General features: G+C 46.2%; 1 long non-coding RNA gene across 1 annotated transcript; it reads right to left on the bottom strand.

The window, feature by feature from the left end:
- Positions 1 to 7,317: 7,317 nt before the first annotated feature.
- Positions 7,318 to 12,073, bottom strand: LOC138923790 (uncharacterized). Its single transcript, XR_011437914.1, has 2 exons — positions 8,831 to 12,073; positions 7,318 to 8,261 (listed from the first exon to the last, which is right to left on the bottom strand). It is a non-coding gene; the product is annotated as an uncharacterized lncRNA (long non-coding RNA).
- Positions 12,074 to 13,481: the final 1,408 nt, after the last annotated feature.

Genomic DNA, 13,481 nt, shown 5'->3' with positions numbered 1-13,481 from the left:
AACCGGAGTAAACACAGTTTTCACACCTCGCCGTGGAGAAGCCGGCTGAAAACTGGAACGCGTCCTTCAAAGCTCACACTGCATGAACAGTTTGTTTCTGCAGACAGCTTCGTTGAAGATTGGAGTGTTACTTGGGTTTCTTCTTTCCTTGAAAGAAAACAGTTTTGTTTTGGATTGGCTAAGAACAAAGACTTCACTATTAGATACTTACGGCATTGCCTTCAGATGCTGTCCATCACGGTTGGCGCGGCTCAGACTTTGGACAGAATGTGAATTAATACGCTCCGTGCTTCCTGGCCGCGTTGGCCTTCCTCTCTCCTAGCAGCCATCCCCCACTCCTGGGCTGGACCCTGCTTCTCATCTGTCTCTGCCAGCCATGCTGTTATTCTGGGGGTTCAATCTACCCTGTGCTCACTATAAACCTAGAGAAAGAGTAGACTGTGGGTTAAGGAGGCACAAGGGAGATGACGCTATACTTGAAGAAGTGACCAGAAGAGGGCAGGGACCTCTGAGTTCGTGGCAACCTAGAGTGCTCTGTTGAGAAATACTTGGAGGCCTTGCCCTGGCCCTGTGAGACAGCAGGCCGTAATCCATCAGCCGTGGCCACCAGGGGCAGGTGATAGGATGGGTGGTACCGGAACCGCCTGTTTGCATTTTTGGACTGAGACTGTCCCTCCATCTCTTACCTTTCAGTGTCAGTCACATCCAGTTCATTCTTTTCTGGGGTCCAATTCTATGGAAGGTGAGTGTATTGGTTTCCTAAGGCTCTCCTAACAATCGCTACAAACTAGGGGGCGTAAAACCACAGAAACTTATTCTCTCACAGTTCTGGAGACCAGAAGTCTGAAATCAAGGTGTTGGCAGGGCTGGTTCCTTCTGAGGGCGAATCGGTTCCATGCCTCTCTCCTAGCTTCTGATGCTGCCAGCAATTCTTGGCATAATTTGCTTGCAGCTGCATGGTTCCAATGTCTGCCTCCGTCATCACATGGCCTTCTTCCTTTGTATCTTCACATCATCTTTCTGTAAGACAATGAGTCCTATTGGATTAAGGGCCCACCCTACTCCAGTATGACCTCATCTTAACTAACTACATCTGCAACGACCCTATTTTCAAATAAGGTCACATTCTGAAGTATTGGGGGTCAGGACTTCCACATATCTCTGTGGGGGACACAATTCAACGCCTAATAGTGACGAAAGCTGAAGTTTGTACTGAAGCATTCGGGCACCATGGTGCAAAGGCAAAAATGCTTTGAAATCCATCTCTTCTGTTCTCGTAAAGAAAAGGAGGAAAAAGGGGTGAAATGCTTGATTTTAATCTGAGGAACTATACACAGGGTTTAAATATCTTCTCTCTTTAGAGGACTTCATTCCCCCAGGTCATTGTTTCTTTTTTTTGTACTTTTTTTTTTTTGAGGAAGATTAGCCCTGAGCTAACATCTGCTGTCAATCCTCCTTTTTTTGCTGAGGAAGACTGGCCCTGAGCTAACATCCATGCCCATCTTCCTCTACTTTATATGTGGGTCACCTACCACAGCACAGCCTGCCAAGCGGTGCCATGTCTGCACCCGGGATCCGAACCAGCGAACCCCTGCTGCCGAAGCGGTACATGCAAACTTAACCGCTGTGCCACCGGGCCGGCCCCTCACTGTTTCTTGTTTATGAGAACCGAGAGCAGAGTTTTCTCCAGATTCCTGGGGTCTGGAATTCAGCTGTGCACAGTCAGAGGGTGGTTCAAGGTCCCTGTTTGTGGTGTCCATGGCTCGCTCCATGACAGAAGTCCACCATAGCGAATTCCCAGTATGCAACATGCGAAAACACAAATGGAACTAAATATTTCTACAAATTCATTCTGGACCTAGACCAGAGTTTAAATTCATGAAGATGGGGCCAGAAGTTCCTTTAAGTCCCTAACAAATCTGCAACATTACTTTTCTGAGCCTCAGTGTATTCGTCTGTAAAATGGCAGATGTTAGGCTCTAAAGGAAACTCAAGGCTTCCTTCCTCTCTCCCCTCAAGCTGAAGCTCTGTGTGCTAAGTATAAACGTATTCTTTGGTCACTGCTGGTAGGTGAAGATTCTCCTAGGTAAGTGGACAGGGGTGGCATGTCCTTACTTCTATCTGTGGAGACAGTGTTAATGTCAATCAGGCCACTGGGATGGACTGTGGGGGATATGGGTGTATTTGTGGCACTTCCAATGATAACACATGGATAGTCCTTGCTGTGGACTGAATTGTGTCCCCCCAGAATTCATATATTGAAAGTCTAAGCTCCCAATGTGGCTGTATTTGGAGATGGGCCTCTCAGGAAGTAATTAAGGTTAAATAACGTCAAAAGGGTGGGGCCCTGATCTAATAAGATTAGTGTCCTTATAAGAGCTATCAGAGAGCTCATTCTCTCTTTCTGCCATGTGAGGACACACCGAGAGGGTGGCCATCTGCAAGCCGGGAAGAAGGCTCTCACCAGAAACTGAATCAACCGCACCTTGATCTTGGACTTCCCAGCCTCTGGAACTACGAGAGAGAAATTCCTGTTGTTTAAGCCACCCAGTGTGTGGCATTTTGTTATGTCAGCCTGAGCAGACCAAGACAGCCCCATGCTTGGTTCTAGGCAGGATCAGCCAGGAGAGAGGAGTCTTTCCTCAGCCTTGCATGGACCAAAGGTGGCCATGGATGGTGGAGCAGGAATGGTCACAGTTATGGTCCCCATGGAGTATGCTGTTTGTTTTGATCTTGAGGAATTAACTCACTTCTGTGAGCTAGTCAAGGGCTCTGTGTACTGTCCTGTGCTTGAGCAGTCTCTCTCCATCATGCTGAGTCAGCACAAGCCTACTGAGAAGAAACGCCCCCAGTGCAGCTTTGGGGTGCTCACCAACTCTCAGAAAAGTGTTCCAAGGCCTTTTATCCTTTTCCGGCACTAGTTCTCCCCCAGCAGCTTGTGCGAGGCCCACCCAGACGTCACTTCTTTCCCATCCGCCCTCCCTTAATTCCCCAATCTCATCACCATTCATCCACAGTAAGCTGAGCTAACACAGAGAAGCTGAAGGGGTGCACACTGGGAGGTGGCTTACTATGAATTAAGTGTTTCCAACAATAAAAAGGTTGGGGTATGCCTGCCACGGAGACTTGATTTGATCCACAAAGGGGAAGTGGATTTCCATGTCCTATAGTTGTGGGTTTTGCCCATTTACTTCTTAGCAGTCTCCAGGCAATGGGCTCGTCTTTCGGTGGTGATCAGTTTGACCCTGATTATTATTGGACACTTGGGATTTAGAAATGTGTCCCCACCCTAGATAATGTGCAGTGGCACCCTTTCATTCCAATGTGTCATCTCCAGACCTAAACTCCCACCATTCAAGTCAAATAAGCACAACATTTCCCCTTACTGCCCCTTCTCCTTTCGTAAGGAGCTGTAAAAAAAAATCATCAAATGCCTTGTGGTTTCCAGAAGTCCTTTACTTCATTTTTGCATATGAATCTCTGCCTCCCCTGAGCAGTATAGATTAACCACCTGAACACAGTAGGTCCAAGAAGCACCTACCACAGTAGGTCCAAAGTACGTGGTGTGTTTTCAGAGGGAGAGGGATGCAGCCCCCTCTCTGTTACTCTGGTCCCTGCAACGAAGGCCTGTAAGGAGAAGTCTTAGGGTTGGAGCTCTCAGAGCGGATGGACAATTCAGAGTGTGCATCCCAGAGAAGGAGCTCTGCAAACGATGGTGAACCCTGAGTCAAATGTCAATGAGCATCGCCTATGACCCAAAGTCGCGCAGGCAACCTTCAGGCAACTTCCCCACTGTTTGGGCCTTATCATTAAAATCCTGACCCCTGCTCTTTTATTAGCTCATCTCTGTGCCAGGCACTCTTCTAAGTGCTTGACACCCTTATCTCAGTGGTTCTCAGACTGGGGTTCCAGGATCCCAGAGGAACTAAGAATATCCCAGGAGAGTTTAAACGTTTGTATTTTCACTTCAATAATAATCTTCAAACACATTTACATAAACATATTTGGCTGGGTCATCTGGATGGACACCTTATAACTGAATACTGCTCATAATTTCAGCGACTTTTTTGCCCTTGGGTTTCTCACCTTTTTTTGGTGTCTAGAAGTGCTCTCTAATTGTCATTGGCTAGTGAAGAAAGAACAGATGCTCTTCCATAAGTTGCATAAGAAGGGGTCACAAACCCAAATATGACAGGGGCTTAAACAAATGAGTACAGCTTGGGGAGTGGTGTAGGGGGCAAACTAGAAGCCCAGGCTCAGGCTAGAGGGGGCCACCGTTCAGCTCCAGACTCTGCGGCCTGTGGGAATGTGGGCCTCGTGGGGCTAGATCTTCCAGCTTTCCAAGAGAAGCTAGAAAGGCAGATTTTGTGTGAAATTCTTAATTCTTCCATAAGAACAACTAAGTGAAAAAAATGAATACTGTGCAGGGCAAATGAAACATATCCCTGGGCTACACACAGCCTCTAGTCCTCCAGTTTACAACGTCGAGACTAGAGAAAAGTGGTAGGCAAGTCAAATCACCAGACAGCAACAGTGGGCTGAGGAGATCAAGGTCACAAGAGCCATGACCTGGCAGTCACTAGAAACACACATTTCAAGAAGCTGAATTAATTTCAGCAAAATAACATCATCCATCACATTAATCAATTTTAATTTTGTTGGCTAGTTGGTTTGGGCTTTTTTATTTGTAAACTTGCCTTTTAAGAGTGTATTTGGCAATATTTAAGACATGTCCTAATTTAAATAATTCAACTGTGGAGATCTGTAAGATATAGTCATTCTTAAGTCTGAGAAATGATGTCCTATCTTATTTGATCTTCATGTAAATCCTTAAGAATATGTATTATTATGTCTATTTTATAGATGAGAAAACTGAGACTTAACGAGGTTAAGTGATCTGCCCAAACTCACACAGCTAATAACAGGCAGAGCTGGGATTTGAACCCAGGAGGGGAGGGACCCCAAAGCCCATGATTTCAACCCTGACTCCCAAATTAACAGCAGGGGACCCTGTTCTCCCCCCCGAGTCCTCTCACCTTCCACTGCCATCTGCTTAGCCAAATCTACACACCCTCAGAATTTAGAGGGGCAGGGGGTCAAGACCTGAGTGTCTGGGATTCAGGCCTCAGAGGAACTCAGAATTCAGACGGGCTTAGGAGGAATCTGTGATCAGAACTGTTTCAACAATCCCTCAGTTACATTGTTGGTCACTGTGGTTTTTGTCAGCTGGCCTGGGAAGGGAATCCAACCAACATTTACAATCTTGTTTTTATGGATAAATATTGTGCAAGTGCCATTCAACCTTTGGAACCAGCTCAATGTCATCTAAACTGGCCGCTTCAGGATCAGGTCTGTGGTTGGGGAGGAATCTGCTGAGAAGGTGGTATGTTCGCATCCCTTATGGGCGGAGTAGCTTTCTCTCTGTTCCGTGTCACTCCCCGAAGTCCTGGCTCGTCTGCTACTGTATGACTGACAGCCTGGACTGTGAAAGGGTAAGGACAGGTTCATCAGCACACCCGGGGCCGCGGGACCTGAGAGAGATACCTGCTGAAAGACAGGACGTGAGGCCCGGGAAAAACTGGCAGGGAAATGCCATAAAATGTCAACTGTGGTTGTCTCAGTGGTTGCTGCATTATGGGAGATTTAAATTGTCTTCTTTATACTTTTCTACAATATCAAAACAATATATTGCTTTTGATATAAAGAAAAATTATTTTTGGATGAAAGAAAAAGGAATTTATGAAAAAAACCTCTCCTGACAGTGGGGAAGGAGCACTATTGCCACACACGGCCATCTGTTACCTCCTCCTAAGTGCCCCACAGCGTGAGAAGACAATAGGAGTCACAGATTGGATTTGGAGTAAAATGTGGGCAATGGCGACAGCTGGCCCTGTTCCGAGGCACGTGGTGAAGGTGTCGGTGGCGAGCTCTTCTTTGTTTCCTCCCCATTGACTCATCTCCAGCTCTGAGCACTTATCCTCCCCCTGCCCCCAAGCCCAGGCCCCTCCCCTCCCTCCAGCGACTGGCACAAGAACAAGAAGCTTCTGTGGCCCGAAAAAATTAAAGCGGGGCCTGCTCCTTAATCCACGGTGGTTGTCCTGGGGACGCGGCCCCTTGTGCCATCTGCTGCTGCCGCTAGTGTCAGTTCGGCACCCTTGGTGGCGGCACTTCTTTACGCTGGCTGCCATAGGGTGAGCATATGGGGCGCCTCCCCACTGCCCCCAGGCCCCCCTCCAAACCCTTTGCTGCAATCAATGGCTCCTTCTCCCAGATATTAACATATCTTTCCACTGGGCGCCCCTCTCCCCAACCCACGCACCCCAAATCCACAACCCCCATCTCCTTCCCAGCACTGGGGCTGCAACCTCTCCCAGCCCTTCAAAGGCCTCATCTCAAAGTCCGAGGCTCCACCCCCCTGCCCCAACCCTTCTCCATTTTGGGTAACTCCCAACCCTCCCTGGATGGACGAAGAACTACCAAATAAAGACCTGGGTGGGGGCTATCTTTTCAGCAGCCTTTAAAACACAGAAAAGCCGGCCATCCTCCCTGGGAGAAGGGGGCACAGAAATGAAGAACAGAAAAGCTTGGCTCTTTGCTGTGAAGGAAGAGGAGGAAATTGCTGTTTTATTCTTTTGCTCAGGAATTTAAAGCAGCAAAATAAATCACTAACTGGGTGTTTATATATAAACCAAATATGCAACAAGATAAATTATGCCAACTGCCCAGGTGTGTCTGGGGTGTGGTGGGGCGAGGGGACCATTGCCTCTTCCCCACATTTTCTTCCAATGCCGTGCCCCTTCAACAATCTTAACTGTGGTAAAATACACGTAGCATCAAATTTACCATCTTAACCATGTTAAAATTTACAGCTCCCTGGGGCTGGCCCCGTGGCCGAGTGGTTAAGTTTGTGCGCTCTGCTGCAGGCGGCCCAGTGTTTCGTTGGTTCGAATCCTGGGCCCGGACATGGCACTGCTCATCTAAACCACGCTGAGGCAGCGTCCCACATACCACAACTAGAAGGACCCACAATGAAGAAGATACAACTATGTACCGGGGGGCTTTGGAGAGAAAAAGGAAAAAATAAAATCTTAAAAAAAAAAAGTTTACAGTTCCATGGCATTAAGTACATTTACACTTTTGTGCAACCTTCATCACCATCCATCTCCACAACCTTTTCATCTTCCCAAACTGAAACTCTATGCCTGTTAAACACGACTCCTCATTCCCTTCCTCCAGCCCCTGGCAACCACCATTCTACTTTCTGTCTCCATGAATTCGACTACTCTAAGTATCTCATATAAGAAGAATCACACAGTATTTGTCTTTTTGAGACTGTTTTATTTCACTTAGCATAATGTCCTGATGGTTCATCCACGTTGTAGTATGGGTCAGAATTTCTTTCCTTTTTTTTTTTCTGCTGAGGAAGATTAGCCCTGTGCTAACATCTGTTGCCAATCTTCCTCTTTTTTTTTTTTTTGCTTGAGGAGGATTAGCCCTGAGCTAACATCTGTGCCAATCTTCCTCCTCTTTATATGTGGGTCACTGCCACAGCATGGCTAATGAGTGGTGTAGGTCTGCACCCAGGATCTGAACCTGCAAACCTGGGCCACCAAAGCAGAGTGTACTGAATTTAACTGGTATGCCACTGGGCTGGCCCCCAAATTTCCTTCCTTTTTAAAGTTGAATAATAATCCATTGTATGTATGTATCACATTTTGTTTATCCACTCCTCCATCAATGGACATGGCTGGTTGCTTCCACCTTTTGGTTATTGTGAGTAATGCTGCTATGAATATGAATGTATAAATATTCTTTGAGTCCTTGCTTTCCATTGTTTTTGGTTCCGACAACTTTTCTGAAGGTCGTATGTTGACATAATGGTCATTAAGTCTATGCTGAAGATCACAGGGTAAAATTAAGACAGTGAGATGCAGAGAAGTTGGTCCAAGGGCAGTTCTTTTTCACGCTCACTCCTTGGCTGGTGGTGGCAGTCCAGTGAGCTCATCCTGCCTCTGACAGTGAATTTCTCAGTGCCAGGGTTCACCCAGATAACTCAGTGAACATGGCAAATAAGAACACTAAGAAAAGAGAAAGAGTTTGTCTAGGAGTGGATTCAGGTGTCTTCTCCCTGATTAAGGCAATCTTGATGGATTCCTGTTTGAAGATCAAATGTTGACCATGCCTCTCCAGGGCCCAGGCTATGATTCTGGCTTGTCACCTTCAGGGCAGTGTGACCTCAATCAGAGCAGGAGGAAGATTCACTGAGGCATAAATACAAGACAGGAAAAAAGACATTAGCTATCTTCACACCTTGACTGCCCCACCCCAAAGAGGGCCATGGTTTCAATAAATGTCTCTAGACTTCTTCTTTTTTAAAAAAAAAATCTCCTGTCTTTTTTGTCAAATCGACTTATTAAAGCATTTTTAATAGCTTCAGCATTAACAAAAAGTGGAGCCAAGGTTTTTATCTATTTTTGTTTTTAAAGAACTAAATCAGTCATCTGAAATGTGAAAGGTGCTGACTTACTGAAACCCTGCAGGGGGTTTCCTGAGAGGCTTTGCTTTTCAGCAAAGAACCAGGGCCAAGTGAGGGGGCAGGGATCTTTGGAGCCAAACAGTAACGTGGCTGTTACTTGGGATGCAAGATTAAAAGTCAATTCAACTTGGGGGTAAAGTCTTCATGCATTTTATTTTTATATGAAAGTAAACAGGGATGTATTATAGAGAAGAAGACAAACTTTCCATTCAGAAGACTAAGAGGAAATTGAAACTTAAAGTAAGCCAGTTGGGTCATGGGCCCTTGTACTTGGGGACATGTGTTTACTCTTACCTGCACTTCTGGCAACTTCATAGGGAAACGTTTGAGAAGGTACGGTGCAGCCCTGGCCTCTCAACATCATGACTTTCAGCTTCAGCTCTGTGTTAGTCAGTATGGTAACGACTGTAACAAGCAAGCTCCAAATCTCAGTGGTTTAACACAGCAAAGTTTAAATTTTCAGTGACATCGCAGTGCAGTGAAGAAGCGGGTGTGGTACGGTATGAGAGACTGCTCCATGCAGTCATTCAGGGATCCAGGCTCCTTCCATCTTGTGGCTCTTCATATCACCTGGGGTTTCAGAGTCCTCCACTGGGTCCTCTACAACCAGCCAGCAGATGAATGAAGAGAGAGGGTGTAGAGGATCTCACAGAAGTTTCTGGGAACCATGCCTGTAAGTGGCATCCATCACTCCCACTCACATTACATTGGCCAAGACTAGTCACATGGTCCCTAGATGCAAGGGGCTTGGGAGATGTCATCTAGCTGTGCCCACTGGTGGAGCAGAGCACAAAGTATTTAACATTTCAGTTCGTTCTCTCTGGAGAGAGCATATAATGACCTGCTCATAAATCCATACCACGTTCCTGGTCAGCCTGTGGGTGTTTATCAAAGGCTCCTGTTCTCAAAGCTGTCAGGCCTCATGAAGCCAGACAGAAGCTGAATTTTCCGCAGAGGTAGGGAAAGTGGCCCCTCCCAGTTCTGTGACATATTGTCACCTGGTGGGGTGAGGAGGGACTAAGCAGCATTGTTTGGGCATCTCGCTTTTCTCCTGCACCTTACAATCTTACCCCAGTATCACAGGTCACTTTATAAGAGCAATTTCTCCAGCTTTTGTTGTTAACCCCTTTCTCTTAGAAGGGTTCTGAAATTGTCCATGAAACCAGAGAGAGGCACAGCCACCCACCTCCTGTCTCTTGGCCAGGAACTCTCCAACCACCTCTCCCTCTCAGTCAAGTGCAAGATTCCAGGCCATTCGAAGAAACCAAATCTTTGGACCTATCTGCCTCAGCAGGCCACCAAACAAAGCAGGACAAGTCTGAAGTGCCTTGTTTAGGCTTAACTTAATTAGTCATCTAATTAATTGTCTGTAATTTCCTCAGTTACAGATGGAGAAAAAAATGAATGACTACCTGAAGGTGGCAAAAATCAAATGAGGTGGATGAGAACTCAGCGGCAGCATAGAGAGCAGCCTGACTGAGCTTGGTGGCCACATAATGACAGCGAGAGTAATAGGAGTTGAGAACAAGACAGGTTTTGGCATGGAGGACCGAGGGGAAAGGGCTGATGTTAGAGACGCTCCTTAGGAAACAGCAGCCAGCCTGCTGAGAGGTGGAATGTATCGGAGACCTTGGCAAAGGGACTCCTATTGAATCTGAACTTGTTTGGGATCCTTTGAAAATACTGGTGTTAATCCAAGGCTATTATTACCCCCGCATTTTCATTTCCTCTTCTCTCTTATGTTTATATTTGTTGTTGCCCACACTAGTCCTGAATGGTTTACCTGCCATTCTACATACAAGCAACACGAATATTTTTAACCACAGTGAGATCACATCCTAACATTATTAATAGGCCTTTTGTTCATTTTGAGTGAGAGGAAAAATTCTCCAGTTCTTCACGTAGATCTTAACTAGGCTTGAATAGAAAAATAATTTTATTTTCTCCTTTAATATATATTAAGCATCATATCACGCTAACATCTCCCTGGGGGCTCACGTGATTTGGATGGAGCGGTGGATGGAGGGAACATCCACCCACAAAGATCCCTCTTTTCCTCCTTTGCCTTTTATTGTTCTCCTTCCACACCACTTTCCCCCAGAGAAAGTCGCCTCATGGGTCAGTCAAAATTCACAACGGAACCTTTCTGAAATGGCCACATGGAGTCTGCCCTCTTGCCCACGGCAGATCTGTCAACGAGCAGTTGGTCCCTTTTCCTCACCTATATAATGAAGCTTATGATTTATCACAAACTTGGTCCAAAGCCTAATTCCTGTTCATAAAACCCCATCATCTTTGGATGAACTATGTTCTCTGAGGGCCAAGATTATAATGAAACACAGGCTTGACAGTTCGCAATGGTGGGAATTAGGAAATATATGAGATGCTGTCTTCAAGAGTGAACAAAGACAGAACACCCAGCGTTACTGCTTCTGAGCTGTTGGTGGAGGTGGGCTCCTTTTATACACTATGCTCCCATTTCCAAGCCTGGATCCTCATAGGTTTATTGAACAACTCGTCTTGGGATCAGTCCAATGTCCTTATTTCAGATCTTTCAAAACTACCTCTTCTAAGAAGTTCACTAAAATTAAGTGGAAGCGAAGTAATGATTTTTCTTCCGTAGTCTGCTGCCTTGGAACAGTTTCTCACCTCTTAGTACCAAAACTGGAACCAGCTATTTACTTCATTCATCTCCAGATGGGTTCCTTTATCTATAAACATGTTATTGTGCCATTTTCTAGAACATAAATGGCAGAAGACATCAGACAGAACTGGCACCAAAGATATTAAAGAACAGGGACTTTGCCTCATTGAACTTTGTGTGTTCTGTAGGGCCCAGTGCACAGTCGGTGCCAAACATTATGTGGGTGAATTAATTTACTAATGGACAGGCCACCCGAAAAGACTCGAGATGCTTCAGGTGATCCCCAGCATCTTTTAGGGCTAATGAAGACTGCCTGTGTTTCAAAAAAGAAAGCATAAAAGAATCAACTTGGATCTTGGACAAATGGTAACAAAGCCAGACAACTCCAGCTCTAAAATGAGCAGTGGCAATAATCCAGCCATTGATTTCTTATCTGGACATTTACAGGAATGATGAGATGCTGTCTTGATAGTGATTCTAAATTGCTGCTTCTTAGTCACTTAGCTTCTATAAGATAATATTTTTTCTAACCCGAACCACAACGGTCAGAACCACGGAACAATGTGCTGTGACAAGAGAAGTGTGCACTGCCATAGCATTTCTCAAAGTGTGTTCCACTCAGCAGTAGTCCCAGGAGTTATCAGTGTCCCAAAGTGTTCGGGGGCCCAGTGAATTAGTCAACATCACATATTACACCCCCATTTCAGGCATTACAACATACAGTTGTATATTAAAGACTCTGAGAAGTGGACCTGCTAAAGATATTTCATCACAGATCCTATTTTCCTATACCATCTATTCCTTTTGCACAGTACCCACTTTAAGAAAGACATCTCTGCCTAAAGTTTATTGATAGCCTTTTCATGCATGTGCAGCAGGAAGTTGCAACCTACAATATGTTTGTGCCAGAAATGGCATGCAGGCCCTTGGCTACCAGCACACTTTCCCTTCTTCTCCTGCAAGGTGACCCTGACCATCTGCCATAGGAGTTACACTGAGCCACCTAGCTTGCAGGCAAAGGTTGGCAGGTAGGTCAGAAGAACCAGACCAGGAGGAGCAGAAAGTGGGAACTTCAGGCATAGTCTTGCAAAGGCTGGCAACTGTGGGGTAGAGCCGCCAACGCCCAGCTTGCGTTGAGTGTGCACTCATTCCTAGAGACACAGCAATGTGCTGTTGGTCTTGGATGGGCTCTTGGTGGGTCGTAGGGATGGGTGACAGCCCTAGAAGCACATCTGACACTTAGGTCAGTGGCAGATCAGAGTCTGCATGTTTCCTATGAATATTGGCTTTGAAGGCATATTCTTAGTATTTGCTATTACTTTGAAATATGTCCACAACCCAGCAGACTAGATGGGGAAATGTGCAGTTTTCTTTACAAAATGCAAATAGTCTCAGGGGTTATTCAGGCTTCCAGGGCAAAAATATGTAGCAGATGTTGGTGTGTGAAACGGGTCTCCCAATCCTGATGGCAGGAAGCTACAGTGTCCCACTCAGTCGCCGCGTTGTGGTTTTCCTGGTGTGGTCACGTGCTAGTCTGATGTGTTTTCTGATGCCTTCCTCCCCTCCTCTCCATTCTTCCACCCTGTGTCCTTTCCCCATCAGTCAGCCTGACACCCAGCTTGCCTCAGAGATGAGGAGACACTGCAGAGAGATGAGGAGACACTGCAGAAACTGAGAAATAGATTAAAAAGTCAGTTTTTGGCTTTTGGTTTTCAAAAGCTTAAGCCTCAGGTATAACAAGAAGAACCCAGAGCATGAAAAATAGATTTGGAAGAAAACCTGATGAAGGGACATAATTTACCCCCATCCCTACTCCCTCACCCAAACTGGAATTTTCCCAGTCTGGGAAAGGAGGGCAGAGAGGAAGGGGCAGGTGGACACTGATGGGTCCTGGAGGTGCGCTGTGCCCTGTTCTCCACTCTAGACTTCAGAGAGGACGAGGAGATGATGGAAGAATCCAGAAGGTGGGAGGGAATGCAGTGTGTAGATTTGTGGAAGTGGCAAGATGGCAAAGAAGATGTTTGCAGACTTTACCGAGTTCTCTGTGAGAGCCAGTGCGTCTCAGGCATGGCATTCAACTCACACAGAGAGAGCAGGGATGGGAGGAAACAAATGGTCACTCAGCGGTGAATCGACAACCAACACAACAAACAAACCACAACCCAGCAATCCACAGGGGCGCAGAGGCCCCGCTTGGGCCCCCTGAGAGATGATTCAGGCAGGTCTGAACAATAAAGCATAGCTGGACCTTGACCCCTTCCAGACCTCTGGCCCTGGAAATTGGTACTGGCTTCCTTGTCC

Source organism: Equus caballus, chromosome 4 (genome assembly GCF_041296265.1).
Source record: "Equus caballus isolate H_3958 breed thoroughbred chromosome 4, TB-T2T, whole genome shotgun sequence".
Taxonomy (NCBI): Eukaryota; Metazoa; Chordata; class Mammalia; order Perissodactyla; family Equidae; genus Equus; species Equus caballus.
The sequence above is the reverse complement of the archived record's forward strand: the minus strand, read 5'-3'. Positions and strand labels throughout refer to the sequence as shown.